The 20,370-nt window shown below is 41.6% G+C and overlaps 1 protein-coding gene across 4 annotated transcripts in view; it reads right to left on the bottom strand.

The window, feature by feature from the left end:
* The window catches only part of CREB1 (cAMP responsive element binding protein 1), a 62,729-nt gene extending 42,577 nt beyond the window's left edge, over positions 1-20,152 (bottom strand). For 2 of the 4 annotated variants that reach the window (XR_008627200.1, XM_004601310.2), the window contains exon 1: positions 19,947-20,115. The gene's annotated coding sequence lies outside the window, so the exon portion shown is untranslated. Of the gene's footprint in view, positions 1-19,946 lie in introns of all 4 variants that reach the window. The other 2 variants (XM_055119984.1, XM_004601311.2) reach the window with 2 other exon arrangements.
* Positions 20,153-20,370: the final 218 nt, after the last annotated feature.

The following is a 20,370-nucleotide window of genomic DNA, read 5'->3' as shown; positions in this document are numbered from 1 at the left end:
CAATTTCTATCACTCCATATGGTCCCCAACATTCTATCAGGAATGACCCCTGAACACAGAGCCAGAAGTTAAGCTCTGAGCTCTGCCTGGTGTGGCCCAAAAACCAAGGTAATTTTTAAAAACTTTTCTCTTAAGAAAACAAACGGTCTGAGCAAAGACTTAAAACTATAGTACGCCTCTAGAAAGCAGAGTGTTATTGTGGGCAGTGTAAGATTTTGTATAGAAGGAAAAAAGACAAAAAATGTTATAAAAAGTAAACCGTGAGGAACTACTAAAGTAAAATGAGAGGAATGATGTCTCTTGGGCCAGAAAGATAATGCAGCAGGTAGAGCACCGGCCTTGCATACTGCTTACCCGGGTTTATCCCCTGGCACTTGATATGGTCCACTTAGCCTGCCAGGAATGATCCCCACGAGCAGAGACAGGAGTAAGCCTTGAGCACTGTGGCAACTAAGAACTGTAGCACTGTCTTTCCATTGTTCATCGATTTGCTCATGCGGGTGCCAGTAACATCTCCATTGTGAGACTTATTGTTACTGTTTTTGGCATATCGCATATGCCACGGGTAGCTTACCTGACTCTGCCGTTCGGGCGAGATACTCTCGGTAGCTTGCCGGGCTCTCCGAGAGGGACGAAGAAATTGAACCCGGGTTGGTCGCTTGCAAGGTAAACGCCCTACCCTCTGTGCTATCGCTCCAGCAAACAAAAATCTCTTAAAATAAATTGTTTTAGCATTTTATATTATTATACTACACATCATTAACCTATGGGATTTCACAAGTAAAAAAAATTACTTTACCAAAACTGAAAATACCTTTAATTTTAACAACTAACTTTTAAAAAAGTTTTTGGGCCACACCTAGTGATGCTCAGAGGTTACTTCTGGCTCTGTGCTCAGGAATCACTCCAGGCAGTCTTCAGGGGACGACATGGGGTGCTAAGGATTGAGAGCAGGTAGGCTGGACACAAGGCAAGCATCCTACCCACTGTACTATCTCTCCAGAAACATAATTTACACTTTATATGTTATAATTACATTAAAGCATCATATTTAAGCACACATGCAAACGCTGTTTATACTTTGAAGATGCACCTGGGGATAAAAAAGCAATGAAACTGCATTTGTGAACCAAGTACAATGGAACACAGAGAAAGTAAGCAAGTTAAATGGCTAGAAATGTTGTTTTAGAAGTAAGCTAGGAAGAATTGTTGGAGAGATTTGAAGTTTTATTTAAAGCTCACTAGTGAAATCCTCTCTGATAGGGTAGCATTTGATTTACCAACTCAGCATCTGTATGGAACTGAACCCATTCTTCGAGGATGTAGTGGAAGAGCAAATAGCTCTCGTGTGAGGCCCTTGGTCCAACCCACAACACCAAAAGAGAAAAAAACTTTAAGCAAAAAAAAAATAAAATTGGAAATTAAATTCTAGGTTTCATCCAGTTCATTTCCCTAAATTTTTTTGTTCTGGGGCCACACCTGGCGATGCTTGGGGGTTACTCCTGTCTCTACACTCAGGAATCACTCCTGCTGGTACTTGGGAACCATATGGATGTCAGGGACCAAATCCAGGTTGGTGGCACATAAGCCAAGCACCCTACCCACTGTACTCTCTATACAGCCCCTTCCTGGAAATGTTTTTGACATCTCCAGCCCCTTCCTGGAAATGTTTTTGACTTTGAAGAAATGCCCTATTCCTGGGTTCCAGTCAGAGGGCTGGAACACGTGCTTTGTATGCTAAAACTGAGTTTAATCCCTAGCACTGCAATTTCTGAGAGCAGTATCAGAAGTAACTCTTCAGTAATGAGCCAGGGAAAGTTCCTGAGTATATCCAGTATAGTCCAAAAATGAGAGAAAAAAGGAGAAAATGTGTGTGTGTGTGTGTGTGTGTGTGTGTGTGTAATTGGGGGGGCGTGGGGGAGGCAGCAAACCCCTATCCTTATCATTCTAAATATTCTAATACAAATTTATAGAAAAAATAAACCCACTTCTCAACATCTAATTTTATTCTTAATCCTGTAAATCTATGACATATTTTAATCCAGTCTAAAATGAAAAGTAAACCATGAATTTTGTCTGAGAACATATCCATAAAGAAAATATAAATATGTACCATGAGTTTTAAAAATGCAACAACATTAATTATTGTCAAGAAGACAGTTTCTATGACCTAATTATTAAGTGGTAACTCCTACTGAACTTTCACCAATCAAATAAGTCAGATTTAAGAAATGCCCAAGTCTTCTAATCTTCAGTGTAACCATACCAAAGGACATATTTGGGCACATGGAAGTTTATTTAATGACCATTTTGTCATCACAGTCATATTTCACTGTCATTGTCATCCTGCTGCTCATTGATTTGCTTGAGCGGGCACCAGCAACGTCTCCACTGTGAGATTTGTTTACTGTGTTTGGCCACGGGTAGATTGCCAGGCTCTGCCGTGTGGGCGAGACATTCTCAGTAGCTTGCCAGGCTCTCCAAGAGGGGTGGAGGAATCGAACCCCGGACTGGCCGCGTGCAAAGCTAAAGCCCTACTGCTGTGCTATCGCTCCAGCTTTCATATATTTATGAAAAATATTTTGAAGGTCTGTATCTGCATAGCTTACCTTAACTATCAAAACATATATACAAGAAGATATTTATTTTTAAAAGACTTATTTTCGGAAAGTTAAGATTCTTACCTAACACAGGTGACCTTGGTTCGACCCCAGCACTTCATGGTCTCCTAACATCACCAGGTGTAACCCAACCCACCCAAAATATTTAGGTGAATATTTGTCCTATAATATTTATGGGCAGTACATAATATTGTTTAGTTACTATCTACTGTTACTTTTTAGGGCTATTATGTGTGTTTGAAAGTCTTGTTAACACATTTTTGCACCCTCAAAATGTCTTGATTTCATTTTCTTAAGTGTTACTAATTTACTAAAAAGATTAACAAAATGTTCACAAAAGTTAACTCTAATTGTAACTTTGCAGGAATCTATAACTATATTGCACTGCTTCTTTTCCTCTAATTTTTCCTTGACTGTTAATCCTGAAGTACTTGTCATTTATGTCTATCATATATCCACTCTGGCAGGACTGATATGTATGCACTCAATATTGAATATTTAGCAATGCTTCAGGTTTCTGATGCTAATAAAAAAAAATACAACTCTCAGTGTAAATACAGCATTATCTTCACTAAAACCTGATAGGAAAATAGCACATTCAAATGTTGTATGGGTATACAAACTTATACCTACAAATGTACATCTATACCCTCAACACACATATCAACTTCAACTGTAAAATCTTAGATTGATCATGGGCCAGAGAAAATAGTACAACAGGTAGGGTGCTTGCCTTACACACTGCTGAACTGGGTTCGATCTGAGCATTGATCTCAGCCTCCCACAGGGTCCAAGATCCTGCCAGATGTGATCCCTGAGTGCAGAGCAAGAAGTCAGGCCTGAACATTGCCAGGTGTGGTCCAAAAACTAAACAAGCCAACAAATCTTGGACTGATCACACCTTGACAAAATGAGATTCACATATTTTTAAGCAGAGTGAACAGGCAATGTAATGAGCTAAAATACCGGGCAAAGTGAATTCTGACAGTTTTCAGAAAGTGTTTTCTGTGCTTCTGTAAAGGTTTCTCTCCCTTAATCAGAGAGCAAATTCATACTGCAGACACTAGTCTCTATATTAGAGAAAATTAAAATGATGTATATGATAATAACACCCTGTGCTCTGAATTTGATGAGAATTACTCATAAGACAAAACAGAAAGCATGAAAATTTGATCATGTACTTTTATAAATTCTTTGTTAATAGTAAATACCACCATAACTCAACTATGTCTACCAATAGACATTATAAAGCTATTTTCAATATAATTTCCTAATTTTGGAAAATTTTAAGTTAATTCTTACAATTTATTACAGTTTTGTAATGACAGGGTATCTGAGGGCTATTTTCAGTAAGAGTATTTTAGAAAGTATACTGATAGAGCAGAGAGAGCTCTATCCTTAGTACTAAAGGAAAGCATATCCTGTGAAATACTATCCTAAGGAAAGTAACAAGAATGAATTTTAAAAAACTATTTGGCTGGCTTCTATGAGAAGGGGGGGGACAGATACAAAATGATCTCTCGCATATGTAGAATATAAAAAACAGTGAGGGAGTAACAAACGGTGAAAGGCAGCCGAATCTGAGAACTGGCTACAGAACTGAGCTTACTAAGGGAAGAATCCGGAAGGGTGATGGGGTAACCTTGAGCCAATGATGAAGGGAAGCTAGTAGTATGGTACTAGAATGTTGTATGCTTAAAACCCTAGAGAACAATACTGTAAATCAACACATCTCAAATGAAAATGGGGGGGGGGGAAGGGCGAGCAATAGCATGGCTGGTAGGGCGTTTGCCTTGCATGCTGTCAACCCGGGTTCGATTCCCAGCATCCCATATGGTCCCCTGAGCACCGCCAGGAGCGATTCCTGAGTGCATGAGCCAGGAGTAACCCCTGTGCATCGCCAGGTGTGACCCAGGGAAAAAAAAAAGAAAATGGAGTTTTGAATTACTTTTTAAAAATCAACTTAAGGAGTTGGAGAACAGGACTGGCCATAAGGCACCTGACTTGAATGTGGCAGAGAGAGCTCTATCCTTAGTACTAAAAGGGCCCCAAGCACCCAAGGAGCAACACCCAGCACAGAGTTGGGAGCAGTCTTTGAGTTCTGCTGGGTTTGGCTCCAGAATAAAAATAAAGTGATTAAGAGCTGGAAAGGTAGTACCGCTGCTAAGGCACTTGCCTTGCACACACAGCAGACCCAGGTTCAATCCCCAACACCCCATAGGGTCCCCAAGCCCCACCAGGTGTGGCCCAAAAACCAAAACAACAAAAAATAAACAGAAATGAAGTAAACAGCTATCTGATTTATAGAAATTTATTGCATGGTTTATGACAGGCATTCCCAAATATGTGACTGATTCTGTAATATCTCCCAATAAGAAAGCATTAGTGGTTTTTCATTTAAAAGCACTGGCAAAAGAGGACTGATCAATGGCTAGAAGCTTGCCAAAGAGTGTCTAGGGGGCAAAGGGAAGTTAGGATTGAGAAGGGACCAGTACAAAAATAATAGTTGGGAATGATCATTTTGGATAGGAACTGAGTGTTGAAAGTAAGTAAAGGGATATCCTGATAACCTTTCAGTATCTGTATTGCAAAGCATAAGGCCCAGAATGGGGACTAGGGAGAGAAGGAAAGAGAGAGGGGAGAGAGTGAGGGGAGGGAGGAAGGGAGGGAGGTAGGGAGAAGTGCATGCCACAGAGACAGGTGGGAATGGGGGAGGAGGACATGAGGGAAGGGTTGCAAAGTGTGATGGGGGAAATAAACCCTGGTGAAGGGATGGGTGTTGGAACATTGTATGGCTGAAACCCAATCATAATCAACTTTGTAACTGTATCTCATTGTGATTCAATTAAAAAAATAATAATTTTTAAAATTAAAAAAAAGAAAGCACTGGCAAAATGTACTTGTTTTGTTTTCCTTTAGGTAAGAAAATTCAGGTTCTGAAACAAGTCTTCATGTGTCTGGTCACCAAGAGACACTGTTGCTTAGCAAAGTAGCAAACTATGACCAAGCATTATTTCCAGTAACAGCATTACACCCATCTCATCCTAGTCTCCTGTCTCAAGTTCTAACTGAAGTCCACCAAATGTATTTTTTGTTTGTTTGCATGGATTTGGTTCTGGGGCCACACGCAGTCTGGGGCCACACGATTCCTGTCTCTGATCTCAGCAATCGCACCTGCGCAGCTTGCAGGACCAAATAGGATGCTGGGGATCAAACCAAGGCTGGCTGCATGCAAGGCAGGTGCCCTACCTGCCGTACTATCACTCCAGCCCCATCTCCAAATAGATTTTTGAAACTGAATTTTTTTTAAGAAAAAAAGGATTATCTATCTCTGGCAGACACTTTTTAGGAATGCAATTTGTATGTTGACTAGAGTGAAGTTCTCTTCAAATTTTAAGTTCTGCTTAATATAAAACACCCATAAGAAACCCATAAAAATTATTCCCTTGGGGGGCTGGAGCAATAGTACAGCAGGTAGGGCATTTGCATTGCATGTGACTGACCCGGGTTCAATTCCCAGCATCCCATATGGTCCCCCAAGCACCGTCAGGAATGATTCCTAAGTGCTAAAGCCAGGAGGAACCCCTGAGCATTGCTGGTGTGACCCAAAAAGCCAAAAAAATAAAATAAAAATTATTCTCGTGGGGCTAGAGAGATAGTACAGAAAGTAGTCAATTGCCTTGCATGTAGCCAACCCGGGTTTGAACTCTGGCATCCCATATGGTTCCCCAAGCTCACTAGGCGTGATTTGTGGGTCCAGAGCAGGGTGTGGGCCCAAAGCCTCACCTCCACTCAAAAAATTATTCCCTGGGGGCTGGAGAGATAGTACAGCGGGTAGGGCGTTTGCCTTGCACGCGGCCGACCCGGGTTCGATTCCCAGCATCCCATATGGTCTCCTGAGCACCGCCAGGGGTAATTCCTGAGTGCAGAGCCAGGAGTAACCACTGTGCATCGCCGGGTGTGACCCCAAAAAAAAAAAAATTATTCCCTGAAATTAATATTTATAGCTTACTAATTCACTCACTCAAAGGAACTATGTGGAAATAGAACCTTCAAATGGAAAATAAATGTCAGTCCTTTTAAAAATAAGTTTGTAACAACAATTTTATAATTATGTTTTGAACTTCATCTTGAAATGCTGTACTTGGCTCCTTATTTACAGAGTAACCAGTGAAAATTTGTTTTTCTGAAGTGAGACAGCACGTTATAGTAGAAGTCATAAGATAGGAATTCTGGTTTTAGCTGACTTCACAGATGGAGAACAAAAGACATTAAGAAATTTGTATTAAAAACAATTAAAAGATTGTTCTAGGTTCTATTATAGTCTCCAATGTTATAAAGAGTAAAAAAATATTTGTAAGCAATGGAATTACATGTATTATTAGTCAACAAGCTAATCATATATTTAACTTAATAGAAAAAGCCCAAGCACTCAACACACCAATGATTACACAGAACTAACTATATTTAGAAACTGGCCATGGTTATTTTACAATCTGATACATGTAGAAAACAGAAAAGATTTTATATACAATTTCAATAAAAGACTCGTGTTCAGGTCTTTAATCCAAAAAGAAACAATTAAGCCCAAGCTCTAAAGTAAACCATACTACTTTTCTTTTTTCAACCAAGTTGGTAGTGATTTCTAGTGTGGTAGTTTTGATGAATTAATACACTCTCTCAAGCTGTTTCTCATGTTGCAGAGATGGGGGAGGGGAGTATAATAATAGTAAACTGCTGAAGATCACGAAAACTCAAGCAGAAACTCCTTTTTAAGCCTTGAAACTGAATTTCCTTGGCTTTCAAAAAACAAAATCTGCATTTAAACCTACAAGTCAAAAAACAAGAGTTGGGCAAGAATGAAGTAAGTCTTATGATAAGTTTACCTAAAATTACATCCAAACAAGTATTTAATAATGGTGATCTACACCCACAAGTTTCTTTGAAATGATATTAAAAGAATGAATTATGGGAAAAAGGGAAACATAAGCTGGTTATTCATGGTTATCTGTCTACTGAAGCAGACCTGATAAAGAAGATTATGAAACCTGGAGGAGGCAGATCATTTCCTCACCTTCCTAGAAATGGACTCCTATAAATATTAAAAAGTTTACCAGTAAGAATTCCTGAGTGTAGAGCCTGGAGTAACCCCTGAGCCTCACTGGGTATGACCCCCCCCAAAAAAAATCAAACCAAACAAGTAAAAGCAAGTTATAAAGACTATGCTCTACTTAACTTCTTGTCCAGTGAAAAGATTTTACCAACAAGGAAATCATTAAATACTCTATAGTTCAATTTGGTCATTTGTGAAAAAGTAGGAATTACTATTTCTTACATGGTAAAAAAAATTTTTAAGTGTGAATTTCCCCAATTCAGTAGTGTTTAAAAGTAATGCACTATACCCACACAATCAAACAAAATATAGCATTTCGAATTAAAATGTATTAACTAATACTTGGGTTTTTAAAAAAATTTTTTTTTTGCTTTTTGGTCACATCTGGCAATGCACAGGGGTCACTCCTGGCTCATGCACTCAGGAATTACCCCTGGAGGTGCTCAGAGGACCATATGGGATGCAGGGATTTGAACCTGGGTCAGCCGCATGCAAGGCAAACGCCCTACCCGCTGTGCTATCACTCCAGCCCCTAATACTTGTTTTTTACCTTCACTTCTTTCCATCAATCACTCCCACTAAAGGATCTGGACACAGAATAAAGAACAGAAGGTGGGGCTGGATCTATAGCACAGCAGGTAGGGCATCTGCCTTGCACGTGGCCAACCCAGGTTCGATTCCCAGCATCCCAGATGGTCCCCTGAGCACTGCCAGGAGTAATTCCTGAGTGCATGAGCCAGGAGTAATCCCTGTGCATTGCTGGATGTGACCCAAAAAGCAAAAAAGAGCAGGAGGTGACATGTAAATCTAAATAGGCACTTGTATTTTAGTATTTAATATTTTATATTAAATATATTATTGTAACTAAAATATTCCCTTTTAGCTTTCATATAGTTAGCAAATGTTAATTAAAAATCAAGAATTAAAATAAAACAGAGACGAACTGAGAAATATCATTAAAATTAAAACCTTTTGTTCTTTTGAAGGTACCAAGAAAGTGAAAATGCAATCCAGAGTAAAAGACAACTGCAAATAATTTCTCTGGGTAAAGAACTATTACAATTTAAGAATACAAAGATATATAACTGATTTACATGGAGCTAGATAAGCCAGAGAAATAGCACAAGGTGCTTGCCTTGTATGTGGCCAAGCCCAATTTGGTCCCTGGCACATATATAGTTCCCTGAGCACTACCAGGAATAAACCGTAGCACTGCCTGGTGTGTGGTTCATAAATACTCCTAAAGAAAGATGAAAAAGAAATGGTTAGGATATACAGCTCAATTGAAGGACTCAGGACAAGAGACCTAGACTTGATCCCAGCCACAAAGGGCACCCACCCTCAGCAGGCCAATCAGCAGTCAGGGAGTGGCTCCAAGCACTAGCAGGCATGGTCCACATGCACCCTTCATCCAACCCTACCTTTCTCAACCCAAATACAAGTACAAATGGGCTTGTACAAAGGATCTGAAATGATACTTCAAAAATATGCAATGGTCTTTTAAGTACATTAAAAAAAAAGTTAGATTATCATTAGCTATAGAGGAAACACAAACTGAAGTCACAAAATAGGTACCACTTCCCAACTACTAAGATAGTCATAATGAAAAAAATAATAGCAACTGTTGGTGAAGATTAAGAGAAATAAGTGCCCTCATACACTGTAGAAGGTAAAACAGCTTTGGCAGTCTGGCAGCCTCAAATAGTTATCTTTAACAGTAACTATAGTCAACTCAGTAACTCCACTCTTAGGCATAAAACCAAGAGAAATAAAAACATGTCCAATAAATGAATGTTCTATTCATAAAAGTCCCAAAGTCTATAAATACACACAAAATAATTTATAGCCACAAAATGGAATATAATGTAGCAATGAAAAAAGAACAAAATACTGATATTCTGGTGAACTCTGAAAACTTTAAAAGCTCACCAGAGGAACAAACATACTGTATGAATGAGTTCACTGTTCAGAGCCAAGCAAATCTAGATAAAGAAGAGGAGCTGCCGAGAGCTGGGTGATGGGAGAGAATAGAGAGAATAGGGATGCTGCCGAAACGGCAGAAGTGTCTTGTTAGGGTAAGGACAAAGACCAAAAACTGATGATGGTGACAGAGGCCCGTCTGTGACGTTAAAACCACTGAACTGTGTACTTGCAGTGAGTGTACTGTGTGTATGGTATGTGAATTGCATTTCAATAGAGTTGATTTCAAACCATGAATCTGCCAAGAGCTAGGAAGATAGCTCAAAAGACTAGAGCACATGATTTGCATGCAGCGGGCTTGGATCCTATCCAGCACTAACTACATGGTCCCCAGTAGAGCCAGCAGTGACCCCTGAGCCCTAAGCTGGGAGTAGCCCTTGTGTGGTGCTAGGTGCATTTCTTCACTAAAATCTTCTTTTAAACGCTAGTCTTTTAAAGACAGTCATGAAAAACCAACCTTATGCTGTATGTTATTCTTATACTATTTTCATAATTTCAACTATAAAGTGGAGAGCAGAAGTCACGTACTAAAGTTTGAGTCATCCATTTTTGGGTTTAGGAGTCAGCTCGATCAATGGCTACTCCTGACTGCATAGGAATTGATCCTAGGGACATTCCTGGGGAACAGTGAGTGAGCCCTAAGCAAGGAAGAGTGCCTTATCACCCACAGTAATATTTCTCTGGCTCTTCAGGCTTAATTTTTTTTATACAGGGCCCACATCCAGCACTGCCATGGAAGATGGGGTGGGGGGGGCATTACTGCCCAAGAGCCAGATGGTTCTAGCTCCCTACTTGCTTCCTCACCTCTGTGTTCCATGATGGGAGCGCTAGGACCACATCAAGGATGCTGTGGTGTGGGGGTCTTGTGGTGTCAGGGATCAGCCTTAGGACCTGTATTCTACCTCTCTGAATCATACCCTCGCCCCTCAAGCTTTATTTATATTGGTATTTGAACCACAGGCAACAGTGCTCAGGGATCACTCCAGTGACCATATCGGATAAGAGGAACTGAACCCGTGTCAGTCACTTGCAGGCAAGTGCCCTACCCACAGTTCTATGGCTCCAGCCCCAAGCCTCATTTTTTAAATAGCAACTAAAATCATTTATTTAAATCTTTAACAATTATATCTATATTCAATTTCTTACTTTTTGATTATACAAAAATAAGTTGATCCAGCAAATAAGACCTGTTCCTGCATAGCACCCAGTAGGAAGTGTCTGGGCATATTTTACAAGTACCAGGTATCTGGCCCGAGTCTTACCCAACCACCCAAGAATTGTCACCACCCCCTCAAGAGTCATTCCTAACTGCAGCATCTAGCCCTAATGCGGATTGAGCTGGGGTAAAGCAGAGTTGGAAAGGCGATAGCTCAGTAATGTTAAACTTTATGTAACTGGACCATCCTCTTAAGTTGAGACCCTCTATAAAATATATGTGTATTTGGCAATAAAGTGAGCAGCCATCAAAAAAAAAATAAGTTGATGTACATTATTCACATTAACTGAATAGATGAGAAAATAATAGTATGTTTAACCAAAATATTTCTTTTAGAATACATATTTCAGAACAAGCAGTAACTTTCACTATAATGGAGGTTTAAAAAGATACTTCTAAAAAAAAATTAAAAAATTAAAAGATACTTCTGGATTTGCTATTGCTGATTACTTATACGAACATAAGTAACAGTTCTGAAAAGTCATGGTTATTAAACCATAACCAAATTAGAAACATCTGAGGGGCCAGAGAAGTAGTACAATGGGTAGGGCACTTCCCTTGCATGCAGCTGACCCCTGTTCAATCCCCAGCACCCTACATGGTCCCCCCATCTCAAGAGTGATTCCCTAAGCACAGGGCCAGGAGTTAGCACTGGTAACTGCTGGGTGTGGCCCCCAAACCAAAATAAATTACAATTAAAAATTTTGAGTTACATTTATAAACAGAAACACAGATTGATACACTTAAATTGACAACACTCTTAGTTTCTGAGAAAATTCATTCTTTCAGGAACACATTTTTTAATTATGTTTTAAACATTTTTATGACTTTTATTTTGCTGATAAAGCTCAACTTTTGATTCATCCTCCACTTCTACACCAAGGTCATTCATTAGTTGGTATTTTAACCTACTTTTCTCTTCTCCAACTATACTTATCTTTAGAGAAAAATAAAGAAAACACTACATTTCAGCCCTCTTCCTTACCAAATCTTAGTGCTTGCCCTCAGAGATCAAAACTAAAAACAGGAAGAAAACTGAAATATGTGTCGCATTTTTGAAAAGAGGCAACCCATCTCATTTATGTTAATCTCCTTTTTTTTACCTTACCTCATGGGATGGAGAGTGGGGATGGAAGCAACTTGAGCACTGATACTGATAGGTCAGAAAGAGGCTAAAAGGGCTGGAGTGCATAGCTGCACATAGTCAGCAGCTCAGTTGTTGGCACTGTATCCCACCCACACCCGATACTAGCGAGTATTAGGTCTGGTGCTCTCCCCTCAAACAACAGTAACAAACACACACACACACACACACACACACACACACACACACACACACATACACACGGTAAGATTTGTGTACTAGATACACAAATAATAACTAAAGGTAAACTAAAGATAATAACTAAAGGTAAATTATAGTCCTCCACTTACCTATTGGACTAAAATCCAGAATAAAACTGAACACTTCCCCCCTTTTTTGTAGCTTGGAAGACAGGTGAGCAAAACTAGGTGAAATATAACAAAATCATTTTTTTGGTCTCATATAGCGGAACTAAGGAAAAAGACCAACAAACAAAAAAGGGACCCAGGACCACAAGACAAGTGTGTATACACACTGAGAACAGAAATATCCTAAACAAGATAAACAAGTAGCTATTCTTATATTCTTATCCAATGTACAAATGTTTCAAAATGCAATTATTGGGCCTGAGTGATAGTACAGCAGGTAAGGCACTTGCCTTGCACCTGGCCAACCCGGGTTCAAACTCTCACATCCCATATGGCCCCTGAACACTGCCAAGAGTGATTACTAGTGCAGGGCCATGAGTAACCCCTGAATATAACAAACAAAGCAATCAAAATGTAGAGGGTAAATTTAATCACTTTTTTCCTCCTAACTTCAGTAAGTTAACTGGGATAGTCTCTTATTTTAGACTTGAGGGGAGGGGCATGCCTGGCAGTGCCCAGAGGCTACTCCTGGTTCTGGGAGTGCTGGGGGTGAGAGGTTACTCTTGGCAGTGCTCAAGGAGCCATGCCGTGCCAGAGATCAAATCCTGGCTACCTGGAGAAAGCATGTGCTTCAGTTCACCGAACCATCTCTTAAGCCCAGGGAGAGCCTCATAAGGACCAAATGTGTGTTACCAATGAAAGCAAGTAGTCACACTTACATTATGAGATTGGTGTTTTTGTTCATGCTGTCATCTTTACCTCTACCCAAAAAGGTAATTTAGAATCCATCATATCTGAGAAATCACTTAACTCCCTGATAGCTCATCAGTATGTTCTAGAAGGAAAATTTCTTGTCTTAATAGATTTAATTATTTATCTCTATCCTACCAAATCTGTAAAGGTTGCTTTGCAAATATTTTGTCATTGAGCGGGTAAAAGTAACATTAATATTTTATATGAAATACCAGAAAATCCTCAAAATACATTATTATATTTTGAAACTTTCGCTTACATGAGTTAGACTATACTCATGAGGTATAGCACAAAAGCTTCATTTGGTGATTTGCTTTTTGAAAACTTGGGCAAGAGAAAGAATACAAGGGTTAAACTGCATGCCGTGCAAATCCACCAACTTCAGTTTGAAACCTGGCACATGTGGTCCCCAGAGCAGCACCAGGGGCTATTCCTGAACAGATCCAGGAATAACCCCTGAGCACCACCAGGGTATACTAGATTTATGTGTCTCTCTGGCTGGATTAGTGTGATCAGTTTCCAAATTTAATCAACTTTAAAAAGTAAATCATACATATCTAAAAGATACAGTGTATATTTAAAATGTAATCCAATTGGGGCACGAGTTAGTACAGCAAATAGGGTGCTTGCCTTGCACGCAGCTGGCACAGGTTTGAGCTCCAAAATCCGATATAGTCCCCAACGCCCCACCAGTGGCACTATATTCCTGACCTCAGAGCCAGGAGTAAGACCTGAGCACTGCCATGTGTGCCCCCCACTCTCACCCCAAAAATATACGTTAGTTAATTGATGCTTAGAAAAGCAAAATAAAAAGGGAGGGGAGAACTGAAATTTGTTTTAAGCCCTAGTTGAATACTTAGCCCAAATGGACCAAGAAATTTCACAATAAAGTCTATCTACATCTATAATCTCAACAATCTCAATATTTTGTTACTATTTCATGAGACTTGTCAGTTTTGTTTGCTTTTTAATAAAGAATTGGGGGCCCTAATTGATAGCTCAGCAGTATAGTTTGAATTCCATCCCAGCATCAACTGTCCCTCTTCCCCAACACTGCAGGGTGTGGTCTTGGTAGCTCCCAGCACAGGCACTGACCCATCAGACCCAGTCCCTGAAGATCACTGGAACTGGCTCCTGGGTCACCTGAGAAATACTTTGCAACACCCTTCCCCTCCCCCACCAAGCACTTAACTATAACAGATCCTCCAGAAAGTGAACTTAAGGGCGCTAGAGAAATGGCCCCAAAAGCTGGAAAGCATGTTTTGCAAGTAGGAAGTCACTGGTTCAATGCCCAATACTGCAAGATTCTCTGAGTAAGGCAGGGAGTGAGCACCTGGCAGGGAGCAGCACAACCACCCCCCCCCCCCCCCAGCACTGCAGAAAAAAATGGCCAAAAGCCAAAGTAAGCTTTCTGGTCGAAATACAATAACGGAAGTAAGTACTGTGTTCAGGGTTTCATATATGGATGGCAATCAACAAAAGGGTTGAATAATACATCACTTTATATGTTCATTCTTTCACAGTTTACCAGCCTTTTCAAGCACAAGATTGTTTGAAGAACTTTAAAACCAGAGCTAAAAAGATAATGAGGCAGTTCAAGTACCTAACTTCCAGTTAAAAACTGGTATTTCTCATTTAAATGAAGTCTGGGATGCACTTAAAGAAATGTAGATGACCTTAGTTAGAAGATCAGGGGCCAGAGCAATAGCTGTCTTACAGTCTACCAGGGCTGGATCCCCCACATCCCTCTGATTTCTCACCACTGACAGGAGTAATTCCCAAGTGCAGAACCAGGAGTAACCTTTCAGCATGATCAGGTGTGGCCCAAAATCCAAGCATAAAAATAAGTCATATAAGATTTAAAATTTGGAGTCAGAGAGACAGTACAGCCAGTAGCGCTCCTTATATACTGCTGACCCTTGTCCAATCTCCAGTACCACATATAGTCTCCTGAGCTCTTCCAGGAGTTATTCCTAAGCACAAAGCCAGAAGTATGCCCCTGAGCAAAGACAGGTTTGGCACAAATTTTCTTTTTTAAATAAAATAAAACAAAACTGGGGCCAGAGCAAAAGTACAGCAGATAAGGCATTTGCATTGCACAAGAAACCCAAGTTCAATCCCTAGCATCCTGTATAGTCCCTAAGCACCTAAGCAACAACAGGATTAATTCCTGAGCATAACGCCTGGAGTTAGGTGTGGCTAAAAGAAAAAAAGATATAACAAAATAGAACTAATTGGTAAACATAGGTACAGTCATATGATGAAATGCTTTATAATTTTTTCAAAGTTTTTTCAGAACCCGATACAGTTGGTAAACTATATAAAAGGGGATGGCAGAGCCTGGCAAGCTATCCTCAGTGTATTTGACATGCCAAAAACAGTAACAAGGTGCTCTTCATGGTCCTGGAGTGAGAAGTCGCCACTGGGCTACACTAGCACATGACAGGGACAAATGAAGACGTTATTGGCACCCGCTCAAACAAATCGATGAACAACTGATGAACAACGGGATGACAGTGAGACAGTGCTATAAAAGGGGAAAAGAAAGATATAGGATCATGTATACAGCATGCTATCAGCTACATTAAAAAGAGGGGGAATACTGGGGAGCTTGTTCAACTGGCTAGAGCAGGAGTCCCAAGTGAGATTTCCCCAAGCACCTCCAGCAACTTCACCTCTTCCCCAAAACTGAGCTGAGAGTAGAACTCAAGAGTACTGAAGGATCTGCCACCATCACCCTCCCAGCAAAAAAGAAGGGCAGAGTATGACTCATGCATATGCATATGTGCTCATTTATACACAAAGGAAAGTAAGAAACTGCTAACACTTTTGTGACTGAAGGGAAAACAGTAATTTTTGCTATAGTACGTTTTATTTTAAATTATCAATGTGAGCCAGAGTGATAACTACAGGATGCAAGGGACTTGCTTGGAATGTAGCCAACTTGGATCTACCCCTGGCACTACCACTGGCACTACATATGCACGCTTCTCGCACCCCCATGTCCACCCCCAACCTCTAAGAGTGACCCCTGAGCACACAGCCAGGAGCAAGCCCTAACCATAACCATTGCAGCCCAACCCCTAATAATTTATTAAAAATAAATTATGGACAATGACAATCAGAAATAAAACTGAAAAAAGTAATCTTTCCATTGGTCAAGTATGGGAACTCTTTCCCTTAACTGCTGTCTTATGACATAAATTCTGCTATTTGTTGTGTCCCCAGAAGTATTCTTGAGGATAAAAATAACAGCATAAATCATATCTGAACCACTGAAACTTTTTTTTGCTTTTTGGGTCACACCCGGCGATGCACAGGGGCTAGTCCTGGCTCTGCACTCAGGAATTAGCCCTGGCAGTGCTCAGGGGACCATATGGGATGCTGGGAATCGAACCCGGGTCGGGGGTTGGCCAAGTGCAAAGCAAACACCCTACCACTGAAACTTCTAACCCAGTGTTTTAAACACAGTAAAATAAATAATTCTTTGAATAGTAAACATTTGTCAGAACTTGTGAAATGCATGTAATTTTTATGTACTTATTTAAGAAGCTGAATTTATATGATCCCCACAATACTGAGTTATGCGTTATACATTTATGACCAAAGAAATAAGAGATAGGGAGAAGAAATTTTTCCAAGCTCCCTAGCTAGGAAGTCTAAATGAAGTTTCACATGAATAACTACCACTAACTGAATCCACAGGGAGACTCCATTATCTCACAGCCCTATAAAATAGATGATATTATTCTATAGTAATGGAAAGTGAAGCCTAGAGACTAAAAACTTCCGGTAGGCACAAAATTCTCTGAAGGGCACATGACAGTAGGAGCAACTGCAGGAATCTAGGTCCATAACAAAACCCAAATGCTCTGTCCTCCAACTGCATTCTGTGGGTTAGTAGTAACTGAATTGTTTCAATTACTGCAAATGTTGTCTAAAGTGATGATGCAGTAGCTGTGAGCTCACACTTAAGGGGGGGGAAATCCTTGCATTCTTTTACCCCCTGCTGCTAATCTGGCTATATCTTTCAGCACAGGTTCAAACTTTTCAATAAAGAAGCCATTAGTGAAAGTAACATCAAGAAAGTTTGTTTACAAAACTGTAGCAAGCTGACTTTACATCTAGAAGTAAATAAAGATAAGAATTTTGATACAATGTAGCATTTACAGTAACTTTCACTGTGGTTAAAAGGCAAGTTTTTTTAAATGGCTGAAGATACATAATAAAGTCCTCTTAAAATGAGACAAAAGAAAGTTGTGAAGAAATGAAAGTTTCTATTTCTAACCAAGAAAATTTTCAGAAAGCAGATAAAGATGTCATTTATTAATCACATCATTCTTCTTAGGCTGTTATCTGGGGGGAAAATATCATTCAAAATATCAGGATTTAAGAAGTGTCCTTTAAAAATTTTCCAGCCTATTTGTATCAATGATTTATTTCCTTTCTAAATACAGGTCTGTTAAAAAAGAAAAAGGTCAAGTAGATCTCATTTTTATTGATCCTCATGAAGGAAGTATAAATTTAGTAGGCTCCCAATATTTAAATATTCAAGCATTAATTTTAAAAAGTTGAAAGTCCTCCCTTGAGACTACTAAGAACCACAGTTTATGAATCTATAAATAAAACAAAGCTTCAAAGATCTTTTGGATAAAACTGAAGAGCCCATTATGATTTTTTAAAAATTTTCAGTCACTCATAATAAGGAGAAAAAAAAATCCTATTCAACTGCTGCTGACTTAAGGAAAATCTTTAAGAAAAAAACAGTAATTTTCCATCAATACCATAATTTCCAGTGTTTGGAAATAAAATTATTTCTCCAACTCTTTCTAAAATTTTATTTTGCGTTTCTCTAATTCTTATGGGAAAATGCTATTACATGGTTTTACTAAGCCTCTCAGTAATGACAAAGGCTTGAAAAACACGCAGCAAAGTAGATTTCGAAAAGTGACTTAAACACAGAAAGGCCAGAAGATAATGTTTCTGTTACCATTTATTTCTAAGAAGAATCTTGTACATATCCATTACAACTATCAAACTGACAAAAAGTATTTCTAAATACGTTCATCGTTTGCACCACCTACAATAACTGTTTTTGGTTTTACATTTACATCAGGAAATGAGCTTGCATGTTAACAATTTCAATGCAAAAGGTACCTTTCATACTAACCCTTTACAAGGCAGATCTGCGGCTAGAATTTCAATTCTGACTTCTTAGAAGAAAAAAAAAGCTACGATAAACCTCAGAGGTCATATTCTAGGTCCTTAAAAACCTGCCTTACAGTCTTTAATGTGCCAATTTAAACCTGTGGCTTAAATTACTGTCACTCTCAGATGGGGTTGCCTAATGCATTCAAGACAAATAATGGATCCTCCTAAATGCCTATTTTCAAATATTTCATTTAGGTTTAAACAGAAATTGGGGGGAAGATAGTAGTGGATGGGGTGAAGCAGTAAGAGGAAAAACCATAAAACCCAAACGCCGTTGACACGGGTAGCAAAGAAAAAAAAGTGATGTAAAAACGAAAGTATATCAGCAAATTTTAGTCCTAACGGAGTGTTTCGAATAGACTTAAAGTGATTATTATTACCTTACAAAAAGGGGTTAAAAACCGAAACCGTCTTCAAACACCAGCTTCCCTTTTACAAGATCCCAACAGTATTTTTTTTTCAAAAAGTTATTACGAGTATGTTTTTCCTTTAGCACCCCTTTGCTTTCTCCCACTGCACTGCCATACTCAACTGACTTTTTAAAAATAAAAAAAGAGGGCAAGAGAAAGAGACTAAGGGGGGGGGGGTAGAGAGAAGCAGGAGCTCAAACCATTATTTCCACTTAGTCGAAAAGAACCGAAAAGAGAGCTTTGTTTTTTTTTTCCCCCCTTCCACCCCCACCTCCCTCCCCCGGTGGGATGTGGGAGCCGCCGCGGGACCCGGGGTTAAGGAATAAAATACCAGTACGAGAGGAAACCTTGGGGTTCGAACTTTATTGCACAAAAGAGAGAACGGAGCGCCGAGCGGCCGGGACGTTGCAGCGCTTCCCCCGCGCCAAGCGGGCACGGCAGACACCCAGGCGGCCGGCAAGGCGGCAGCGGCGGCAGCGACAGCAGCGGCAGCAGGCACCTTCACCTCCTCTGCCCTCGACCGTCTCCTTCTTCCTCCTCCACCCCCCGCGGGGCACCCGGGCGCCGCGGCCCGGGACCACGGCCCCGGCGCGGCCGGGTGGGAGAGGCGAGGAGGCGGGCGGCGCGGGGAGCTGAGCCCGGGCCGGGGCGGCGGGCGGCGGGGAGCGGGCGGCCTCCCCCGGGGCGGCTCCGCGCTCCCGGCTCCCGGCTCCCCGGCTCCGGCTCCGGCTCCGGCCCCGGCCCCGGTCCCGGCCCCGGTGGCGGGAAGGCGGGCGCCAGCTCTCCGCGGCCGGCCGCGCACACACAAACACACACACAAACACGCGCGCGCGCGCGCACAAACACACACACAAACACACACACACACACGCACACACACACACACGCGCGCACACCCCCGGCCGCCGGCTCCCACCCCGCCCGCCGCCCCCCGCCATGAGCGCCGCCGCTGGCTGCAGGCAGAGTCGCTGCCGCCCCGGCCGCCGCTGGCTCCAGTCCGCCGCCATTATTCTTTGTTCGCTGCGAGCGGCGGCGATGTTGTGGGGCTCGGGCGGAGGCTCCATCTTTGCCGCGGCCCCTCCTGTGAGGGGGAAGGCCCCGAGCGCGGCTGTCCGGCGCCTCCCTGGTCCCCCCTTCGTCCCCCCCACGGCTCTCTCGGGCTCCTGCCTCCTCCTCCTTGCTCCTCTTACCGGTGGTACCAGCTCCTCCGTCACTGCTTTCGTTCGCGGCCCGGATCTCGCTGGAGTTTTATTCTCTCCCCCACGTAACACACCGCGTCAAACTACACCTCCGCCGCGTCACTCACCAACACTCCGCTTCTCCCAGCCGCCCGGGCCACAGGCAGCAGCAGCCGCCGCCGACTGAGGAGCCGCAGCCAGGGAGCCAGCCAGCGCCGCCCAGTGCCGAGTGCGCAGCGGCCGCGTACGGAAACAGCCGAGCGCCGCTTCGGAGGCGCTCGGGACACCCCGCCCCCCCCGCCCGCGCCCCAGACGGAACTTGCCGAAGGGCTTTCGGACGCCTTCGGGCGCGGCACCCGGGCTTCAGCCAGGGGGAGGATCCCCGGCCGGCGGAGCGGGGACTGGACCGAACTGGGGCTCGGGGAGGAGTTGGTGT

The sequence above is a fragment of the Sorex araneus genome, chromosome X, assembly GCF_027595985.1.
Source record: "Sorex araneus isolate mSorAra2 chromosome X, mSorAra2.pri, whole genome shotgun sequence".
Classification (NCBI taxonomy): Eukaryota; Metazoa; Chordata; class Mammalia; order Eulipotyphla; family Soricidae; genus Sorex; species Sorex araneus.
Note: the sequence above shows the minus strand (reverse complement) of the source record. Positions and strands in the feature narration are given on the sequence as shown.